Source organism: Pipra filicauda, unplaced genomic scaffold (assembly GCF_003945595.2).
Source record: "Pipra filicauda isolate LSUMZ 115617 unplaced genomic scaffold, ASM394559v2 scaffold9_size5747161_pilon, whole genome shotgun sequence".
Classification (NCBI taxonomy): domain Eukaryota; kingdom Metazoa; phylum Chordata; class Aves; order Passeriformes; family Pipridae; genus Pipra; species Pipra filicauda.
In genome coordinates this window covers 5,278,877-5,302,086 of record NW_024105198.1, presented here as the reverse complement: position 1 = coordinate 5,302,086, position 23,210 = coordinate 5,278,877, and the positions used below count along the sequence as shown (strand labels likewise).

Genomic DNA, 23,210 nt, shown 5'->3' with positions numbered 1-23,210 from the left:
GGCTTCTCCAGTGACATACTTTCTGCGTTTGATCTGAAGAATCTTTTGTTTACAAGTAAATTGTGGTGTTTGTTAGCGGATAACAGACAAAAAGCCAACTGCAACACCAACTGTATAGGAAACATTCTTTATTTGTTTTTCTAGTGATGACAGTTTATAATAGTGATATACTGAAAGTTACCATGTGGATACTCTGCTTAATAAACCATGCAGCTATGTATAATATGAAGCAACAAACAATCCTGGGTAATTAAGTATGTATTTTATAATTTTTTTTAAGATAACAGAAACTGCAGCTAATACTGATACGTGGCATTTGCTTGTTCTGGCATCTGCTCCTACTTCTAGAAACTACTCAGCAGAATGACAAGATGGGTTCAGGAGCAGAGTTTCTGCTGCTGTGGTTTGGTTTTTATTTGTTAGATTTAGAATAACTGAAAGTAAACACTTGAATTCCCTGAAGATGAAGGTGATAGGCTTGTCTGATTTCTCTGTGTTGACTTGGTGTATAGCAATTCTGTGGCAGCAATGCACATACCTTAAAGCATGCTTTACATCCCAGGCTCTTATCATTGCCTTGTACGTTGTTATGGACATTTCTATTTTTAGGTCCTTGCAAAGGACTCTAATAATATAACGTGTATGTGTATATATATGTATTTAAATATATACTTCATGTTTTCATCAGTGTTTCATATGGAATACTTTGAAAAGAGAAAAAGAAATTGCTCTCAAGAGGTTAATAAAAACTTAAATAAGCAACAATTTTAGGTGACCCTCGCCACCTTCAGAGATCCTTGGGATGTTGCGGACAGATTTCCCCACACTTTTAATCCAAACTAGCAAAATCAATGTGTTCTGCTTAGTTTGTAGGTTCTCTGGGCCTCTATGCAGCTGTGTCAATTTTACATGGTTGCTCCCTGTTCCCCCCTCAGCCACTAATAAAATTCTAATGTTTATAACCTATATCCCAGTGTTATCTTTTGCCCCAAGTATTTCTGCACAACTCTCTAGTCAAACCCAATGCTACCGTGAAGTAAGATGGTGGGATTATTTTGGACCTTGATAGCAGAAACAGTGTAGGAGTAGAGATTTGCCCTGATTTGTTTCAGGATCACCTTACCATTTTTCTTTAGTAAGATTAGTTAGTTGCTAGAATTTATTCCACTTTGTGAGTTGCCTTTTATTGTGGAAGTTTGTGTCTGTTCAATGGCACTTCATGTAACATAAGTGACCTTATGCTTGCAGACACTTGAACTGATCTGGGTATGTTATTCAGTATTATGCATTGCTCTGCTCCTTATGTATTTATTGAGGTGGAATAATGCAGCAGAGAAAAAAAAGATGATAGCGTTTGTGGATAACGAGAGCATTGAGTAGGTTTCCTTCAGGTCAGCCGGAAGTTTTGGGGAATTAACTAATGTCAACTCATAGAAGAGAAAAAATTGATTTCAGGTCTTGTTACCAGCAAATGTATGGCAACCAGAAGCATCACTTCATTAGAATAAATTAACAGAATACGAGCGACCCAGTTGGAACTGCAGAGCTTGTGGATTATTTGGTGTGTATAATGCCCAAATAGTGCTTTTTTGTCTATAAGTACTGATAGAAGTGGTGAGTTTGAAAAGCAAAGGAACAGCTTGGACTTGACTGACTCTATAAGGGGTGTTGCTTTCCTGGGGGACTCAGTATTCTGTCTTTCATTTGATCTTAAAGTATTGGGAATAATGGCTTAGACTGAACTGGAAAGTGGAAAAAATTCCTCCTTTTGTGACAAGATAAGGCACATGGGGATATACCATGTACATGATGCTTCTAGAAGTATTTGAACTGGATGCAAGTTTGAGACCCAGTTGCACACATGCACATGTGTGTTCCTCTGTTCTTATAGCAGACAGATTGTGGTTGGTGTTTGGCTTTGAGTTGTGTGTTTGGTTGGCTTGAACAATTGAAATGTTGGTCTTGTTTTCCCTGGTTCTTACTTCACTTTACTTAGCACATATTAGTATCCTGTTCTTTTGTGCTGCTTTAAAGCTCTCAGGAAGTGATTTTTATGGTCTTGTTAGAGTGGATACCTTTTAATTAATTGTGTTAAAAATTGAAAAAAAGGGTTGAAAATAAGCTGGTTTTTTTCACCCAAATGTTTTGGTGCTGTTCCTCTATTATACGATGTTGTATTGAACTGTGGCTACCTTGGAAGCCATGGCTTTTAAGGTGAGGAATTTGTTCCTATTTGGTTGCACTGACTGAAGGATGACAACATGTTTCTTGAGGGCTGATTTCCACTGAGTCATCCCCTGAGCAGGGCAGAGGGACACTCAGCTGCTGTCACATCTTCTGCTTTGGCAGGTTAACTAGGAAATTTGTTTTCCAAGCCTGCCTTGGGGAGGAGAGAGCAACAAGTCTTTATTTTCTCATGCTGGAAAGAGTTGAAGCTGTGGCAGCTCAGAGAAAAGCAAATGAAAGAAAACAACTGTTTCTTACTCTGGATTTTTACAGATTTGGCTTCTGCTTTAATGAGGTTTTTTATTTGTGGGTCTGCTGTTTTTCTCAGCGTCCCACTTGCCCATCCTTTCTTTTGCATGCTTATTCATTGGCCTCCCATGACTTCTGATACTGTGATAGGATTTTCCTTTTAGTTATATCTCTGTCTGATTTTGTTCTGTTGGTTGCACAGCTGTTGAAGGAGATCCTCAGCCATGCAGGGAGGCTGCTCCTGCTCTTGCACTCCAGACTGGAGTCTCAGGGTGCAGCATTTGGTGTTGTAGAAGCAGAATCTCTCCTGAGCAGTGAACACCATCTGACAGCCTGTGTGTGTGGGGAACTGAGCAACCAGAGACACAATACTTAATTTGGCACAGTGTTTGCTCTTTGCTGGCTTTCCTTGAATGGTTCAGATGTGGGCAAGGGAGGGGCAGCAGATCTGTGTTTGTGGGACACTGCATTCCCTTCTGTCCCCTTCCTTCTGACTTCATGCTCTTGTTCATGTAGTGGGTGTGACATGTGGCCTTGGCATGACTAAAAGTGCAGGCATGTGAACACCAGGCTGTTGGATGAGAGAAACATGTCCATCCACATGTGTAGTGGGGGTGTGCCCAGCATTGCAGCCGAGGTGGCTGTATCTTGGCTCCAAATGACCCAGGAATGCTGTGGGATGTGGTTGCCAAGTACTTCAGAAGAGTCTAAGGGATCTGATCTGACAGGACTGTGCGGCACTGCTTTTTGGATCATAGGTTGAGGCATTGTTGATTGTATCTGCCAGGCAGCTGTGCAGGGAGAAGAAAGTCCATGGTCATCTTCACAAACTGGTTCTGAGGAAGGGTCAGAATTTTTCTGACATGGTTGATAAGAGTGTTTGTGGATGAGAATTTATAGGGAAGGAAATGAGAGATTGGAAATACAGTGAGGTGCCTTGTGTTTTGGCTGTCATGTGGCAGCTCTGGAAGGAGTTAAGCTACAAATATTCTGTGTAGAGCTTAGGCTTGAAGAGTAACCCAGAAACAGGCTGAGCTGCTGGTAGGTTAGTGGTTTTTATGGGAAAGCGATGGCAAAAATAAATCTAAATTTATTGTAATTCAGAGGGTTAAGTCTAAGTTGTTGTTGTCTGTGGATGAGAGAATGGTGCTTCACAACGTCTGTGTTGATGTATGAACATGTGCATATGTTGTCTCCTCTTAAATGAGTGACCTTATGTGCTTTGGAGGAGGAAAGAAAACATCACCAGTGTCACACATTATCCCCTGTATAAATTCTGGAGTCAACCAACACTTCTGGATCAGTGCAAAATGACTTGATAGCCAAAAGAATGACCTCTGCTTGCTTCGTGCACTGTGACCCTGCAGGCTGTCAGCTTTGCTTTGAAGAGTTCAACCGTGTTTTATACTGGCATGAAATGTATGTTGGCTGTTTTGAGGATAAAGAGTTAATTTTATAGCAATTCATTGTATAAGCTGATATGTTCATAAGTCAGCTCGTTTGACACAGTCATTTTCTCACTGTTCCCTAATCAGAAGTTAGTGATTTAGGTTACTGTAAATGCTTTCTGGTCTTAGGTAACACTGGTGAAAGTCATTCTCAGAAGAAGCAGAAGTGAAACCTGATTTTCTGATACTTTTGTGTTTTGTTTACACTCAAGGAGGTAGTTCATACCCACGGTGCCTCATTATGTAACTGTGTATTTGTACCTTGTTCTTTTGGTTTATTTGTTATAAAACTAAATTACATTGTAGTTCATCAGGACCTCAAAACAACAAACAGAAACAAAACAGAAACCTTAAAGGATCAAAACAAAATGACTTTGTATTTCACATTGTGGTTAACTTAGGTGTTGTTGAGGTAATAGTGTCCTATGTTCAGAAGTAAGAAATATCCTATGGATTTCACCAGAGACACAGGTAATGTCTCGTTGGATTACTCTTGCAGAGTACTCTGTGGCTCTAAACTGTTCCTGCCATCCTGAGAAGTTAAAGTGCCATAACAAGGAAGCAGAATTTGGCTCACTGAGTGTTTTGCTACTAGATTGTAGGTTCCAGTTTTGCTTCATGAAGGTCTAGAACCACACTGTTACAGGACTTGGTACTGAACATGTGGGTTGCATTATTCATAGCTGACCACAACCAATACACAAGAAATCGTATGGCTAAGAGGAATTCTGAAATATTTTTTTTTTTTTCAATAAAGCAAACGTTTTGTAGATTTTGACGTAAAACTGGAGAAAACTGACTGAAAGAGGGCAGTTTTAGCTTAGATATTAGATGGAAATTCTTCACTGTGAGGGTGGTGAGGCCCTGGCACAGGTTGCCCAGAGAAGCTGTGGATACCCCATTCCTGGGAGTGTTCAAGGCCAGGTTGGATGGGGTGTGGAGCATCCTGGTCTAGTGGAAGGTGTCCCTGCCCATGGCAAGGGGTTGGAACTAGATGATCTTTAAGGTACCTTTGAACCCAAACCACTTCATGAGTCTATAATCCAAGCCTTAATCCTTGTTTCGTGTATGTCAGCTGGTGGCAGAAGTAACTTGTTTGATTCTGCTCCGCACATATTTATTTTTGCAACTCCATATGCTGCTCTAACAGATCTTTATTATTGCTTGTTAAGTTCACTGGTGCTTTCGGGGACTGCACAAAAGATAAACATCCTCTGTGACTTTGTTAGGCATACAGTGCAAACTTTTTGTTGATTTGAAGCCTGTCCCTCAGATCAGTGAGCACTGCAGGCAGCATTCAGGGTGCTGTACGCCCACGACTGTGAGGTTATCTGAAATGGAAGGGAATGGGCTTGATACCTAATGTGTCTTCTCTCTACAAGCTCTCGTGTGTGTGGTGTTTTATCTTTACCCTTTGCCCTCTTGATTAACAGAACTGGATGTGCTTGTCCAGCTGTTCCAGCTGCCTTGTTCAGTGGGCAGGAAATGGTGATGTGGTGGAAATTAGGCAATCCTACCAAGTGCCACCAAAAGGGTCTCTGATCTCTTCCACAGCAGCCACTTCTGGCTTCTGGATAAAACATTAGAGTCAACTAATTCAAATACTTCTGTAACCACAATCTATGTAATGTACAAGGTGACTACACTTGAATTTTTGTGTGTCTGAATAGGTTGCTTCAGTGGATTTGTGAGAGCTGCTATGTTACTGTAAAGGCAGTATTTGTGGATATAAAACTCTGAAGTTAGACATCAACGGTTTCACTTCCTTTTGGCATTTGTTGATCACGCAGTCAAACAGGATGATATTATGCTCTAAAAAGTTGCTGTAGAAGTTTTTCAGTTTCTCAGACCTTCTAGACTATTCCAGTCTTGTCCCTGCTAGCAGATCTGGGTCCCTTCTTGTCTTAATAATTCCTTATTTCTCTATTCCCATCTTCCTTCCTTAGATTCTTCTAGACTATAACATGCTGATTTCAGTATATTCTCAATTGTTGCATTGGTGCAAGGGGACAAAAGGGAGCGAATAAGTGGTTATAGTATCTTCTGATATGTAAGAATTGGGAGGTAGAAAATATGGATATGTGAGGACATGGGAAATAATAATGAAGGAAATAGTTTGCAAGTGGATCGACTGTATTATTTGTGGCCCTGCCATAGTTTAAGATTGTGATGTTCTCTCAATGAAATACAAGCAAATATGATAAAATGCTCTCTTACGTGACTGAGTTTACTTGAACAGCGATAGTACCACCTCTGAGCAAATTTGATATAGTCTCATTACCAGCAGTGACGTCATTTCGCTGCAGCTGCAAAGCTTTGGGCAGTGCTGGGTAGGGATGAGGTGCTGCTTTCTGGCTCTGGGTTAGCAACGTGGCAGTGGGAGATCTGTCCTTTCACTCTGAGAGGGAAATGCAAAGCCTTGGCCCAGTGCCTGGACTAACCTCATAAGGCGAGAAGTTTTGTGCTCACGTTTGAAAGTATATGGGGGTGGCAGATCGGATCTGTCAACTTCCTCCTGTTCTGTCCCCAGGAGAGTTATTTTCCATTAATTATATACATATACATTTTTTATTTAAAGTGTCCTGGCTCCATGGAGCAATGAGGTGTAACTATGGTGTGGTGTTTCCCTGAAGGGCCCAGGATGGCTGGCTGGGCAGGAGCCTTGCCACTGCTCAGGCAGGGGTGCAGTGAGGTGCTGCCTGTTCCACCTGCCAGGATCGTTCTTCTCCCTGATCCTACTGCCTGGCAAGTGCAAGGCAATTTGAGGGAGCTATATGGAAAAGTTAGGTGATTCAAATGAAGAAAATTTAACAAGGTGATTTTCCTTACAAACTTTGATGTAGGTTTGACTAGTTTTTTCAATGAGTATTTTATATTGGCTACATACTGTATAAAGTATCACCAATTTAGGGTTTTTGCACATCCCTACTTTTTGCAGAAAATATTTTGCAATATTCAACTTGTGCATTTTTGAAAAAATTGACAGATTTGAGAGGGAAGCAACAACTCTTCTGTCCTGATATGCAAAAATGAACAGTTGGGAGGAAGAAACAGAAAAATACCATTTTTATCTCTTCTAGTATATTAGACAAAGGTTTTCTCTGTTTTTCTGCCACCATCATCTCTTCCTGACCTTGGTGATCAATATTAGCACTGAGGTTTCTTAAAGCAGATATGGAGACTTTGCTGTGCACCTACTTGCTCTGCTTGACCATAGTGTGAGTGTGGTCTGTTAGTGGTGATACAGCCATGAAAAAAGGCACCTGCCAAAGGGAGGGACTTTTATTTTGCCTTTAATAGAGATGGGAAGGGAGATTAATACTATTCTGCAAGTTCTTCTGGGACTTCTTTTGGAAAACGTGTGCATTCTGTTCACCCACGTTAGTGAAAGATGGGTAAATCTGAAGTGGTAGAGTTACGGGCGGGGGTTACAGGCATGACTGGAAGTGTAGAAAGCCTTTCTCGTAAGATGAGATGGGGAAATATTTAACAGGAAGAACGTTCCAATGAACTTCACTATCTCTGAATCCATCAGAGAGGTAAACAGTGTGAAGGCGTACAGGGCTGTTTAAGCCAAAAGCCGGTGCTGGCACTTGAACGCGTGGATGCAAGACGTCAGTAAATAAGAACTTTTTGAGAATTAGATCAAGCAGGTCAGACCAAAACCAGCCCAGCTATCCAAACAGGAGCCATCTTACGGCAAGCAGAAAGACATAAATAATTTTAATGTGCAGGGCTTTATGCAAGGATATCAAAGAAAATGTGGCTATAGCATTCCCATATATGAATAAGGAGTGTATAAGTGGCAGAGTGATTTCAAGGAAGTGGGAGAACAGAAGAGGAGCTGGAATATCATGTGATGAAAGTACTGTAGGCATTAATTGCAGCAGCAGCAACATAGATAAACCTAATCCTTATTTTTTAATGAATTGACATAGTAAAAATACTTCTTTTCCCAAGTCTGCTTGCATCTGCAGTTATGTGTGTGCAGCGCAGTACTGGTGGAGAAACTTCAATAAGGCTGCAAGCATGGTGGAATTTCATTTCTATGTCCTTTTACTGGTACTTTTATTTGGTAGAAGGTCTTGACATAACATAGTTTCAGGAAAGCAGATGGGCAGAGCTCTGAAAGAGCTTTGAACATCAGGTCAAACAATAAAGGTGCTTTCCAAAACCACTTATCGGAGTAAAGGCCAGAGGTTTGTATCCAAAACTTTGCTAAAGATAATCTCTAGGAAGGAGAATGTTAACTTCAGTATAATCACAGGCTTCAAAGCAAAATCAGAATGCAAGATAAATTTTGTTTATGGTTTGGCTTAAGAAAAAAAAGTAACAAGATCAGAGTTATACAAATAGGAGTTTAAATATATAAAAATCAAAATGTCTGGATTTATATTTGCTGATAGAAGATGGCAGTTATGCTGAAATACAAGGTAAAAGCTTTAAAAGAAGTGAAATAAATTAGTGAACAAATGTGCAATGCTGAAGTTGAAATGCTTTCAGTGACGAGGAAAGGAAAATCTAAATTGGGTCACCTGCAACTTCATAAGTGGCTGTAGAAACGACAAATTACTAGTTCTGCTTGCACCAGGACTCTGGAAAAGGAAAAATCAGCATGTAGAGAAGGTATTATCCAGCTAATTGCTTGGTAGCTACACTGAAATTGCTTTAATACTGACCTGTAGTGTTCCCTTTCTCAGCAGAAATGCTTTTGTGTCAGACAGAAGTTAATGTTTCTTTGGAGAAAGAAGGATGCAGTGAGTCCTTCTGCAGACTTTCATCTGAGCCTTTTTCTCTGAAATAGGAGTCACAGGAACTTGTTGACAAAGCTGTTTTCTGTGATTGTTTTCTGTGATTGAACTGAGCTTTTGTTTGGGGGCGGTTTGTTTTTTTGTTTTTTGTTTTTTGTTTTTTTTTTGTTCCAAAGAGTCAGGTTTTACTTAAATATATTATCAACACTGTCTCACTTAAGCTTGTGTGATTTACTTTCATTTCTGAGCTACTTGGGGGGGGGAAAGTTGTTTTAATTGTCTTTATGTTAATGCAGAAGAACTGGGAGCTTGTTTCCATCCATCATGGAGATGGAAACAAAAGCCAAGCAAACTTCCAGATGGTTGCAGATCCTGGATCCCAGCCACTGCCCAACGCAATTCAGTCCTCCTGCCTCTATCATTTACTGCTTACAAAACACTGTGCAGGGCTTGTGAGTGTGGACTTTGCCTTTGTGAGCGGGCGGCTGAAGGAGGAAGGTGAACATTGTGGTGGGGCGGGAACAGTCCCTGCAGGGTCCTCAGGCTTTGGCCAGGGCTCCTTGCCAGCAATGTAAGGATTGGCTTGGGAGTTCTCCAGGGTTATAAAACACCCAGCTGTTGACTTTTAAAGTTGTGTGACTGGGCAGCTGGGAACTTGGATGGGCTGGAGGATGAGCTATATTGATGGAGGAACAATAGTTTCACAAGCACATACACGTACTCCCCTCACCCCCCTTTTGGGGCCATGGGTGTGCACTATCTGAAATCCTGTCGCTAATTAAAAATCACAATAAGCCAGTGCACTTAAAAGTGGGTTTTGATGGTTGTTTTTTTTTTTAATTTAAAAAGTCACTGGCTGGGGAATTAATGAAGCAACTGGGAACGGCATCTTGCATTGTGGCCACTTGCTCAATTGCGGTTGAGTTGGTGCAGAGTATCTCGGAGTTGATCTTATTGTTCTGATGGGATTTCAACCCACTGTGGCAAGGGAAAAGTTAACATGGGCAACAAGAACTAACTCAGCTTCAAGGGGTGAAAGTGCTGGTGGGAGGCAAGGAGCTGCATGTAAAGAACCTGTGTGGGAATGGGACAGAGGGAGCATCCCTGGGCTGTGCAGGAGACCTGTGGCAGGTTGGCAGGGCCAGGAGCACAGCAGAAGTGATCAGTGGGGCTTTATTTAATGGTGGTTTAGTTTCAGTCTCGCCCTCAAGCTGCGAAGCATTTCCTAATTTAGAAAGGCCAATATGAAAAAACTTGCTATGTAAAGCTGTAGTTTTTAATGTGGACAGTCAGACAGATCCTGTGAACTGATAATTGCCATTACTGGCTGGGACAGGCTGTCAATTTTAGTAGGAAATCATTAAATAAACATTGGTGAATAACCAGTATGATGATTCCCCTTCCCTTGGTAGACACCAAAGCACTTAACAGAGGCAATGTATTTTCATTATCCCCATTTTGCAGCTGAGAAAACAAGGCACAGACGTTAAAATACTGGAGATACTTGTTTGGGGCTTGCTTCAGTTTGAGGCTGGACTAGAAGTCTTATTAGTGCTCTGCAAGTGTCTGGGGGTTTCCCTCCCCAGCACAGCACTTGACAAGCCTCGCAGCAGCGCCTGTGTGCAGTTTGGGTACCTCTGAAAGCCTCTCCCAGAGGAGGATTCCTGGCAACTTGGCAAGAGGGCAATAACCACTTGCCTTCTGCTTAGGATATTATATTGTATCTGTAGGAAGACTTTGTCAAAGGCTGACTTGCTCTGGGTAAGGGGGACGAAAACTGTTTCTTTACAAATGCCAACTAGGTCTTTGCAAGCTAATAAAATTGTCAGTAGGCAGTACAGCATATGCTTAATTTAGTAAGGTTATAGTTCTTTTTTAGAAAGGGTAGAGTTATCCTGGCTTACTTGTAATTTATATTTCTGGTGAGCACATGAAGTCATATTTCCATAAGAGGAGGAAATACTGCTCACTTCCCCTGGCTGATCCCATCTACTCCAGTAGCTAATCTTTGGATTTTCGTTTCTAATGTTGTGCCCAACTCTGATTTGCCTGGCTCCTGCTTCTGCTCACTGGTTCTTACTGTTCTTTAATGTCCAATCCTTGCTGGCCCTGGGACCACATAAATAAGTCTTTCAAAGGGCTACTAAATCCTGCTGGCGTGCCATGTGTCAGGCAGCAGGGCATGTCTGTGCCCACTGGTTGATTCACACACAGTGTTATCAGCTCACAGATTAAACCACCATCAGTTCATGGGCCAGCTCGTCATACAGTGGAGATATTTCATTTTAACTGAGTGTGAACTCCTTTATCAGTGTTGTGTGGTACCAAGTCAGACGTTGGCTGAAGAATACACACGTGCTAACACGGCAGTCGTGCCAACCAAAGGTGTTATCTCAATGGAGAGTGCACTTGGGTTTGTTTGACAGGACCTGTTTTATGTAGAACAATTCCTTATTACTGGAATCCTTCACTGACTTTGCCTTGTTTTATCTGAAAGCTGTGCCTTACTAATGGGAGGTAATTGCACTGGGCATCCTGCTTTCCTCTCAGCTACTGGTGCTGGATCAGCATGGTCTCCCCTCCATCCTTCTGCATTACTGTGTCCTGTTGTTGGTAGTAGGTCAAGCATTTCCTTAAAGGCTCGAATCAAAACTTAATTGCAAGATTTTGAAGCTGGCATGAGTCTAATTCATCGGTCTGTTTGATAAAAGTGCATTTTTTACCTCTTCTGTATATGAGTAGAAGAATCTATTAAATGCCTTTTTGCTGCATCATTAGCCTTGTTTTCACTTCTGTTTTCCAGTGGGGTTATACCACTATTAGAGTTCAGTCCTTCTTAATTTATTTTAGAAAGCAGCTCGCTTTGTTTTCTTGCAAGTCATGGTTTTTTTTTTTTTGGTCTGATTTGTCTTTAGCCTTGGTTTCACTTACCAAATTTCTGTACTTCTAATTAGTTTTCTTCCCTATCTGTTCTTAGTTTCACTTTTTTAACCTCTTTTTATGCTACATTACATTTTTGTCTTTTTACCATGGTATCAGATTAGAGGGAAACTAGCTAAAAACTTTTCTCAAAAAAGGGAATGATTAATTTCTCAATGATAGTTGTCTTTAAAAAAATAATTAAGTGAGCTTACAATTGTAATGTACATAAAGTTTCTTTCAAGTCAGTTTTTCCCCTCAGTTCTCATCAGTTTTGGAAAATTAGCATTTGTTGTTTTAAACCTAAACTGCATGTTCTGACTCCAGTTAATCTCCCTCAAATAATATTTGATTGCTGTGGTGATTCAGAAGTTCTTGTGGGATGATTCTGACTGGCTCTGTGAAGAAACTTCCAGCTGTTGGATGTTAAGTGCACAAAAATCACAAAGATAATAAAACACTGTTTTTTCACACATCTTATATAGGTTGTATGTGTATGGTGCAGGAAGTTTTATTTGCTCTTGAGCTATGTTTGAATTCCCTTTGTGGTGTAAATCAAATAATTCTCTAAGTGGGTTGTAGGCAGTTGGGGAAGGAAATGGTTTCACAAGTGTTTGCCATACAGAACTTGGCGGATCACCTCGGTTAAGTAGTTAAACATCATGATATTAAAAAAGGAGGTGCTGCAATCCAACTCCATGTGCATATCGGTAGATAAAGTACTACAGATGTACATCAGTGTGAGTTTGTGGCCTGATGGCACAGCCCTAAGTTTGTGCTGCTACTGAAAGGTCAGTCCTACCTCCTGCTCCCTTTATTCCTGTCATTTCTCTTGTTTGGGCTCAGTGAGTTAAACCCCTTGGGCTGGTCTGGAAGCCAGCCTTGGATACCTGACTCTCCTTGCTGCTGGGCGAGTGCTGTCGCGTTCCTGCTGAGGTGCACTGCAAGGGGAACCATCCTTATTAAATGGACAAAAGGTGTATTGTGCTTTGGCTTTAGTCTTTTAGTACTTGTGCTGTTTGAAATCAGAGCATCAGTGATTGTTCTCCCTGTCCACCAGTCTCATCCTGACCACCACCTCCCACACTAAAGGAAAGAGTTAAGAGAAGGTAAGTGAAAACAGGTGCGATCTCCTGGTCTCCTCAGTGCTCTGCCATGGACTTGAGGGACAGCTTTCTCTAGGTTGTGTAGTACACCTTATTAGCAGGTGATGTGTTAGTTAAAAGAACTAGCTCAACTACCTGATTTTCATTTAAATTACATATTCTCCTTCAGTGTTCATTTTAGCTGCCTGTTGCAAGAACTCTTTCTTCCTCCTTTGAAGCTGTCTCTGCTCTTGCTTCTCATATTTGAAGAGACAGGCTTGCACACCTCCTGTATAAAAGGGCGTCAGGAAAGATCTTCCCTTTCTCCTCTGAACAGCTTGAGGTGGAGGTCTTGTCTGTCTTTATATTTACCCACTGGGAAGCACATTGCACAGAGCTGCAGCCACCCAGCCTTCCTGGAACAGCGTGTGCTGCAAGAGCACAGGGACCCTGGGTCTGTAGAAAGGTTCTCCTGTGGGCAGGGGTCCATCTTGGCTTCTCCCATGGACAGGGCATCCCTGGCAGCCCCCACGACCTGAGTGTCTCCTGTGTTGTTTGAATCCTGCATTAGCTCTGTGTGGTAAGAATATCTCCTAATTACTCACTGCTAAAATTTGGTGTTTAATAGCTACTTAGGGGCAGAACTTGGATGGGAAGAAAGAGTTTATAGATAAAAGTTGGTCGTTGCTAGTTAATTAAAGTCTGTCTTTTGTCAGGGATAATTAGTGCAGCATTGGCAAGAGAGAAACAAAAGTTCAGACAGAACACAGCTGAGCTGTAATCTGCTTATGTTAGAGCCTGAAATAGCAAAGGGTGTGTTTGACTTGAAGTGCTTGTCCACAGATCTTTGACTCCTGTCCTTATGGGGGAAGGGATGGGGAGCTTTGAAATGCAGGCACAACTCTAATGTTGAAATACCAAGGTATGAATGAGTAACAGAAAGGTAATAGATACCTTAGTGGTATAGATAGAGGTATGTGTTGGATTCCAGGTGGTGTAAAGAACTATTAGATTATTAACATCTCCTTTTATATCCTGGTTGGCAATCCCAGCTACTAGGGTTCATCCAAAAAGAAATCTGTTTGGTTTTTCCACCCAAGAATGTAGCCCTCAGGTCATGTTTCCCTATATAAGTGTGTATATAGAGAGGTCTGCCCTTAAAGCAGTGGGTTTAATTGAGTTCAGCTGAGGTACGTAGGGTCACCTGCTCTAGGGCTACATTTGCCCTTCCTGTTGTTCTTCACTTGCATCACTGGAGACTTGGTTTCGACTGTAGGCTTTGTCTGCTGAGGGTTGGGTGAAGGATTTCAGTGTAGGCATGAGAGAGAGCTGGGATGCCAGACTGCTGAGGAATGGGAAGGTCTGTGTAATGCAGAAAGAATTCCAAGCATCTTTTTGGTTAATTCTGTTTTTTAGAGGACTGCTAATGTGGCTTGATGGGAACTTGCATGTTGAGTGCAGCTTAAGGTTTCTTGAGTATTTCTAAAAATGGTTTTCTAAAGTCTTCCCTAAAATCTCTTTGAATTGCCAATAATTGTACTTAAGACAACTCAAAAAAGCTCAGTCTTTTTACTTTTATTTTCATGAGACTATTGATAATACCTTGGCAAATACTCTGATATTGGACTTACTTTACTTCTAATGAAGAAGATACCATCTGATTCAAATAAATTTTTGTGTTCCTACTTGAGGACTGAATTTTACTGGGCTTAGTATACTGTACTGAAAATGCCTTGTTTGTCATAACAATTGCTTTGATTTTTATAAGGAAAAACATATTTCCATTGTATTTGCAAATGCTACAGCAACATTCTTCTGCAAAATGTGCTGGTGCTATTTCCAGGATACCCAGAAGGATTTGGGATGTGAGGTGTTGTTACTGAATTAGTGATGGTGACTTATAATTAAAAAGCAAACAAAACCAGCTTATCAGAAATGTTCATTATATTTGGCAGTTAGTTTCTATGAAACTGAATTTGGAAAAATGTCTTAAGGGGAATTCATATCCTCTGAAATGCTCTGTTACCTTTTTATTTTCCCACACCTTCCTACAGACTTTTGTTTCCTGGAGCAGTTGTTCAGGTTAGAATAAAAATGGGAATTTGACAAGCATGTAGGTGGCCTTTCCTCTGATGCATATCAGCAGAACTTCATTGTTTTCAAGATATTTGTCCATAAAACTGTAAATGGACAAATTTAAGCTTTTTGCTTTTAAGCTGTTGAAATGATGATGTCAATGATGTGATCAGCTTCAATGGTTTACGTTTAGATTATACATTCATGACTGATAGTGTCAAAGTTGGAGAATGTTTGAAGGACAAAGAAATGCAATAATGGGGATGGAAGAATTTATCCCCTAATGAATTAATACCTATCTACCTATCTACAGGAGGCTTCATGATTTTGCAGAATGATATGTTGCTTGGAGAATAAATATTGAGGGTACAGGGAAATATACAATTCTTAGGAATGTTGGAGGAAAACTCAAAATGCTTCAATTTTTTGATATCATGTCTTTAAATAAATTTTGTTGCATAAAATATTCTCTGTGGAAGCTTTTGAATCTTGTGAATTTGGTTCAAGTTTGTCAATTAACTTCAGTGGACTGAAAATATCTCTGAAACTCGCTGGAAAGATTTTAGCCATTGTGTTAGTTTCTTAACTTTTTTTCTCATCAGTATTACTTGGCAGTGGTGTTTAGGTGGATTGTTTAGATCAAATTAGCAAGTGGTATGGTTTTTTTATAGGTCTGTAGTGTGTTGTACACTTGAACTGATGATATATAATTAGAGACGTCATTTGGCATCTTTTAACTAATTAGTTACTTGGGTTGCTTTATTTTGTGTTACTTTATTTTCAGTTGATTAAGTACACTTACTTACTTCTCTAAGGGTACAAAATTAAGAACATACTAATTGTGCAACAATCTTGGCATGTGTCGATTGCTTCAGTGTCACCTAAGGACAAAGATTTCTCTGCTTACATTGCTGGCTCTATTCTCTCTGTGCCCCGTGGGCAGATGTGTCAGAGCAGACGCTGCGCTCTCCAAATTCTCTTCCTCGCTCCTGCAGTCTAGTCAGAGCTTGTTGGCAGTGTCTGTCGTAGGTACTCGCCCTTGGAAATGCCTTGATTTCAGCTTTTAGATGTTCAGACCCACTAGTTCAGCGTGTTCAGAGGGTTGGTGGTGGGACAGGAGGGTGATCTCGAAGGAGTGGAGACCCACAGGTATCATGTATCCGGTGGTGTGAGTTACTCCTGGAAACAAGTAAGCTTCACCTGGGAACTGTCACGAGCTGGGTGGGCAGTTGTGATGCTCTATGTTGCCGGTCGGACTAAATTTTGATTGTGGGTATTGCTGTAACTATAAAATATTTGAGTGCAATATTTCCAGAAGCAAAATTCCCCCAGGCACTGAGTGTCCTGGAATAAACATGACTTTATTATAAAGTGCTTGCTCTGTGCTTGTGAGCAGATCAAGACGTCCTTTTTTTTTTTTTTTTTTACATTTTACTTTGAACATTAGTTATTGATGTGAGGCACCAAGTAGGCTATAACCTGTGCCAGCTAACAAGGGGAAGCCAACAAAAATGAGAAAAACACTACAATTGTACTTTTGTTGTTGCAGTGCTGACTGAAGCCTGAGTGTGTCCAAGCATGTGGTGTTCAGACAAGATACATAACTTCTTTCTGTGGAGTTGTTTTTCAAAGGGAATACTTGCTCTTATGAAAACTGGGTCTGTGGCCATAGTTGAGTAAATATCTTCAGGGGTGCTCTGCCACAACAGCAGTGACACTGGATATTGTGGTGGATATTGGCTGTGGAGTTCAGCACTGCACAAAGTCAACTGGGGTTGGGAGAGTGAGTGCCTTGATGTATATGTGCTGTCAGGACACAAGGGCCAGTGCACAGGGACCTTACCTTGGAATGGGTGTCCTGTAGCCATGAGCTTGTCAGATGTAGCAAGTAGAATTGATTGGAATGAGAATATCCTTTGGCTAAGGCTGTATTGGAACACTCCAAGAAGCAGCATCATTTATGGGGTACTAAAAATGGCAGCTAGTATTGTTTTGAGATCTTCTACAAATGGAGCATTATCCCCTGCTTGTTTCCAGTGAAACCACAGTGATTTGGTATTCTTATCAAGAATCGAGATGAGTGAAGATGTAAAGTGTAAGCGTTCTTTATTACTGGGGCTAGATTTGGATGTCTATTAAAAGAAAAAGTGTAAGCGTTCTTTATTACTGGGGCTAGATTTGGATGTCTATTAAAAGAATAAGTGGCACTTAAAAACCTTCACAGAAATGTGTTTTAAAAAAGATCCAAGTGTCATGGCTGCAGTTTTGTGCTGTCAGAATTAGTGTTTTTCTTAAAATGCTTTCTTCTTTTTTTGTGGAACAGCCGCCCTTGTTCCAGAGGTGGCAGCCTTGGCTTTACCTCAAGTGCTCCTCTGCATTTAGCTTTGGATGTTGACTGTCCTCCTCATAGGAAGAGACAGCAAGCTACTGAAGTGTCACTGTGCCTTAAAGGGATTGAATCCTGATTTTAATAGGAGGGATTGTTAAGATTTATCTGCTTTTGGTTAAGAAATGTAAGCTACTGACTACTGTGAAAATGTTAGATGTGAATCATCATCTTGGATATTGTTTCATGGGGCTTAAGGCTGGTCAAGCAGGGAAGAGTTGCATAGTAGGTGATGATCTGACTACCCCTGGTATCTACACTGTGTAATTTAGGTGACTTAATTAAAGTTTAAGATTGTTGTACAGTTGCTGTTACCACCCAGAAGTCTAATGAACAACATGTTTGTTCAGCTCCCAGTTGGTTGCATGGGAACCACACCTTCGGGGTGGGATAGGTACAGGGGCTGCAGCACCACCGCCTTACTGGCTGCCTTGAGACCTGTCAAACAGACTTCATTTTACAACCATGTGTCCATTGCCGTAACTTTTGGCCCATTCCAGTGAGGGAACTGGCTCTGTAACAGGACAGCTGGTGGAGCTCCCCAACACGATCTGGGCCCGACTTTCTTATCCCTGCACCCCTGCTGCCTGTGCTGCTGGCAGCTGCCTGCCACAGCTGGGATCTGGCTCTGGAAACGGGACAGGATGTTTGCTTTTGTGGAGTGCAGTTGTTGAGGAAATTAAACGAAGGGATCTTTTGAAAGGGCAAGCCACCTACATCAGATTAGGCCATTAAGATGAGGTTTGTGGGCATACTTTAAAGCACCTTATCAGGAGAGGCTGGAGAGGATGTGCTCCTGATAGCCAGAGGTGCTTGGAAAGCCACATTACGTCATGTCTCATTGGACCACAGTGCAGGCTGGAGTTGAATATGGAGAGATCAAGGAAATCTGAAGGAGCTGCTTTATCCAAAGGTGTGAGGCTACAACCACCTCAGGGAGAGATGCAGGGGAGGCCCTTCCTGGCCACCCAAAGGCCTTGCCCACCCTCTGGCATGCCGACAGCTGGCCTGTATGATGAGAGATCGGGAGGAATGCACAACACTTTAAGTATCATAAAGCTGGATATCCTTCACGCAGGATATTTCCTGTCCACAAGAATTTATTTTTCAACAATATTATTGGCAGAAAATCCACAAAATGGAAGTGAGGGAGGGAAACTTGCATGTTGCAGAAGATGAGAAATTTCTAGTTTTCCCCACCTCAAGTGAAGAGATAGGCTTTGGAGAACAGAACAATACACACCTCTTATGTAGTGGCAATGCCACCAGCGTGCCTAGTTGCACACTGAATATTTAATGATTTGTATTTATTGCTGTCAACAATATACAGCAATTAATCATTAGTTTCTTATGAAACTATGAGACTTTTGATCATTGTGATTAAAAAGACGTTTAATTCCAAAGAGGGCTGAGCCTCAGGACAGGGATAGCCAGTGCAAAGCTCTCCTGACTGACTTCCACCAGGCTCTGCTGCATGTTTTGCCTTTGCGTTTGTAATGAATTAAAGCCTAAATCATAAAGCAGTATTTAATTGGTGATTTGTGATCTGGTTAATCCCACAGTGAAAGTAAAGTGTGCTTAGCATTGCTCTGCTTGCTCCCCCAGTGATGGCGGGGTCGGCCGCCGCAGAGCAGCAGAGAAGTACTTGTAGCTTCCTGCTAGGAAAATACCTTTGTGAGACTGTTTGTATGTGCTTCCTTCTGTAAACTCCAGATAGAATTCACTTGATCTCATGAATGTGGCTGCATGTTCTGGGGTAACCGTTGCTAACAAAGACCTACAGCTATTAAATACAATGAGAACATATTGTTTACCATAAACTTTTGTGTGTGCGTGTGTGTCTAGCAACAAGTATTTTCATAAAGGATTCATTTGCCTGTAGACATATCTCAAAGTCAGCAATGTGTATTTAGCAATTCAGTAAAATTTGCAGAGGGAGGGCAGTTTAATGAAGAGATGAGGCAATAATGAAGCACCCCTGTTCCTATCTTCTCTAGGAAGAGAAGATAAAAAAATAAATAATAAAAAGAGAAGAGAATTTGGTAGGTGTGTGGCATTCTTAGGATTTATGGCTGGAATTTGTTTTTTGAAACGTTAGCATTATGGTGTGTGTTAAATTTAACCCGTTTTCTCTGCATCGCCAGCACCCGAGAGAAGGCTTCCTAAAAGAACGCTGATCTCACCACGCTGAGACTGCACTTTTTGAGGCTGGAGTAACACGTTATAACAGAAATCCAAGTTGATGAGAACATTTTAGTCGTGGTGCAAAAATGATCTGGAATCTCTGGTATGTGCCAGTGGCAGGAGCTGCGCTCCCCGGAACGCCGCTCTCTTAAGCGAGTGTGTGTAAGGCTTTGGCTTGCTGGGAGTCAAGGCTCAAGGACACACTGTCAGCCCACAGGATTTTTTGTAGCAGGTTAAATCCATGAAAAAGAGAGAGAGAAAACATGAGATTTTTCTCTTGACCACTTTAGTAGTTCTTTTGAACTTGCTTATTTCTGAACATGGCTTAAGCATTCCAAGGATCTTAAGATAAATGAAGGTATTTATACCCATTATGTGGATGGGTGTGTATATATGTGTGTGTACGCACATATCTCATGATTTGTGGGGTGATGTCAAACCTCTGTGATTAGATATGGGAAGAGTAGGACCCTGAATGTAGCCTACAGGAGATAAAGCTGCCAAGGGAAGCTTCAAAAATAGTTTACCAGATTTATCGTACTGATGAACAGTGGCCTGACACTACTGTACCAAAGAGAACCCTCCTCATTTTGGTTTTGGGGCCACTGGCATACCTTGAAATGATTTATTTGGATCCAGCAGTGAGTTCTATACACCTGTTCTACGTGTTCTTATCTTCTTGCTACTTAGTTTTCTTGAATATATTTTAAAAAATCTCTGTGACCTCTGCCTTGTGTTTGACTGTGTTTTATTTAACATAAAAATCTAAAATAAAGCCTTTATCCTGTTGTCTGCCATAGCTATTTATATTTGGGATGGAGAGCTCACTGGCTCTAGTTCTACATTACTGCCAGTGACTAAGTAACTTGATGACAAATGTAGATCCCTGTTACAGTATCACTTACAGATCTGACAGCTGGTGTATAATGTTTAACTGCACTAAATCATGTGTTTTCCCAGTGTTCCTTCCTAGAGAGAGAATAGTGACTTCTGAGAGTGAGTTTCCAGTCTGTTGGATGGTCTAAAAACCCTGTTGGCTTACCAGCTGTGTAGCTGGGATGTTAGATACCACCCCATTTCTGCATTTTTTGGTCAGTTTCTGTTAATCTTCAGAAATTCTTAATCCTTTTACAACCCAGTGATGCTTGAGCATTCATGCAGTAAGCAGAATGCAGTTGGTGATTATAGGACCACTTTGTTTATTATTAGCCCAAGTACTGTCCCTACATAACAAGTAGGAGGCTCAGCCCACTATTGTTTGTCACAAGAAGTAAATTACCATTAACAAAGTGACTTTGCTTAATTTTACCAATTCAAGAAGTGTTCAAAAAAAGCCTTAAATACTAATGTACCTTGATGTTATTATGTTCTTAATAATAAACATGTTATAATCTGCTCAATTTAGGTGAGAATGAATATCTAAACTTTTACTTCTGACCAAGTACTCAGCTAAGATTTCTGTACCACTAATGTGTATGGATGAGAAGGAAAATTGCAGTCTCTTCAGCTTCAAATTTGAAGACAAAAGTTTTAGCAGGTCAAGCTTCTGATGGGAATAATAATAAATCTAGTTCTGCACTTCCTTGAAGAGAGAAGACACTGAGGGTGAAGTGACTTGTAATGGTGCTGAATTTCATAGTACTAATTTCTGAGTATTTAAAACTGTAGTGGACAATGATGATGAGTTAGTATGGAGCTGTAGCACTGATTCATGTATGTTGTGCTCTAAGCAGTGGCTTTATGAAGTGTGAGTTATCTCTGTCACCTACGGGATGGCGAGGGACAATCTGTGATTTAGATTATTCATAACAAAGCTTGATGCAGCAATATCCAGGAACACAGAAGAAGATTAGAGGAAAACCTTATGGTTGAGGTTTCATCTGGGGCACTGGAAAAAATTAGTCAAAATTCGTAAAGGATGAGGGAATTTCCTCAGTGAGCATCAGGAGGAGGATGAGCTACTGAACAGCTGTTTGGTATTGGGAGGTTTCTCTGCAGCGCACACCATTGCTCATGTTCTCATCAGCAGGTTAAACCTACTCTGAACACCCAGGCTGTCTTTCTGTACCACCCTGGAGTTATGATTAGGGACTAGAGAGAGAAGTGGGAGGAGGAATATGTTCACATGAGAGAGAGTGGGAGCGCCTTTTACTACACGGGTCCATTACTATTGAGAGCATTTATTAAGATTGTTGCATGGACATGTCATCTTCCTCCCCTGCACCAAGAGGAATATGCTGTAGTGTAGGTAGAGAATAATATCACTTAGATTTACTTAATTTTTAACCATATATTAGCATGTCAAGTGATGGAAAATATGCATCCTCTCCTTAGAAATTGGGGAACAAATGCAACCTGCTTGAATCTCCAGGAGCTGTGAAGCCTTTTGCTGGAAGGAACAACTGGTGTTAATGGGTAGGTCTTTGTCACTGATTAACTGTGTACTGTAGTGTTAAGGTGGGTATCTCTGTGGGCTCTGCACTGCCAAAATATGACTGAAGTGGGTCAGAATGTAAATATTAAAGAATGGAGATTGTGCCGTACTTCTGGTGATAGTGCTGGGGTGTTCCAGCTTACTCACACAGACTAAGTGTGCCTCGATAGAGCTCCTCGGGAGTAGAATCTTGCTGGGTCATGTGTCAGTCATATTATTCAGGTAAAATTGAGCACAACTTAATTTGACTGGGAAAGCTTTTTCCTTGCTTGAGTCCTGTGCTAAAGCTGTCAGAACCCTGCAGGCAAACTCCTGGGTTTGCCGACATTCTGATGTTTCTGCCTTTGCTGTCAAAGAGAAGCTGCTGTCAACCCACATTGAATTTTAAAAATTTATTTACAGGCATATGTATTATGTTCGTATAGTTGACTTAAACTTAGTCTATCATTCTCTGCTCCATCAGGATTTCTGTGAATTTCTACTGCAGTAAGCAAAGTAAGATGCATGTCCAGGAAAAGCTGGACTGTCAGGACATGTGGTGAAGTGCTTTATATTTATGAAAGATACTGTAGGAAACATCCCTAGAGAATTACCCTTTCTTGTAGGTTCAGTCTTTTTCTCACTTGGCTTTCCTGCAGTTGAGTTATGAGGTGGATTTTCTTATATTTGAAGGACTTGCATATTTTATTCTCACCTGTTTATTAGAATTCTGTGGGTGAACTGTGTATTTGTACCTTCTCCCCAACCCTCTGAAACTGCTTGCTGTTAAGGTAGTGGTCCTCCACCCTAATATGCCTACCAAATCAAAGTCCATTTCTTGAAATTCAGGTTTGCGTGTTTTAGGATGCAAAGCTATTTTTTTCTCTGCCTTTCTGAAATACTTTAATTTTTGAGTTCTAGCTAGAATTTTAAACGAAATATTTATGGGAGAGCATGGGTTTCTTGTTTGTTTGTTTTTTTAAAAATTTCTTTCCAGAAAGCTAAAATCCTGTGAATGGTTGTTGCTAGAGATTTATTACTGTCAAAGAGGTTTTGTTTAGGACCCAAAGATAAGCTTTGCTTTGTTACTGATAATTTTATTGCTCCTGGTCTGCTCTGAGGTTTGTACAATGGATCTGCCCTGTGTTCACAAGTAGTAAACAGGCTGTTTATGCCAACATAGGAAACAAATTAAGCTTATCTTCTGAAAATCAGTGGAGCAGAGAAAGGAAAGATGTGTTTTGGATGGAGTCTGTGGTACTGAGTTCCACTCTGTGCCTTTGCCAGGCAGGATGTGTCCCTGTTTGTCCCTGTTTGTCATGGCCACATGTTGGTAGGTGTGGTGTGAAACAGTCCCAGGGCAAACTCTTGTTAGTGATTTGGGCTGGAAGGACTCTCAGTGTGGGGTTTGACAACAACAAGCCTCCAGCAACAGACGAGCCAGGAAGTTTATGGTTCCCTGCTGTTCTTCTG

General features: G+C 41.0%; 1 protein-coding gene across 2 annotated transcripts in view; it reads left to right on the top strand.

Moving 5' to 3' along the window:
- The window catches only part of FNDC3B (fibronectin type III domain containing 3B), a 191,305-nt gene that overhangs the window by 3,746 nt on the left and 164,349 nt on the right, over window positions 1-23,210 (top strand). Inside the window, exon 1 of one of the 2 annotated variants that reach the window (XM_027724627.2) lies at window positions 21,658-21,739. The exons of the other annotated variant lie outside the window; for it this stretch is intronic. The gene's annotated coding sequence lies outside the window, so the exon portion shown is untranslated. Of the gene's footprint in view, window positions 1-21,657; window positions 21,740-23,210 lie in introns of those variants that run through there. 2 annotated transcript variants of the gene reach the window in all.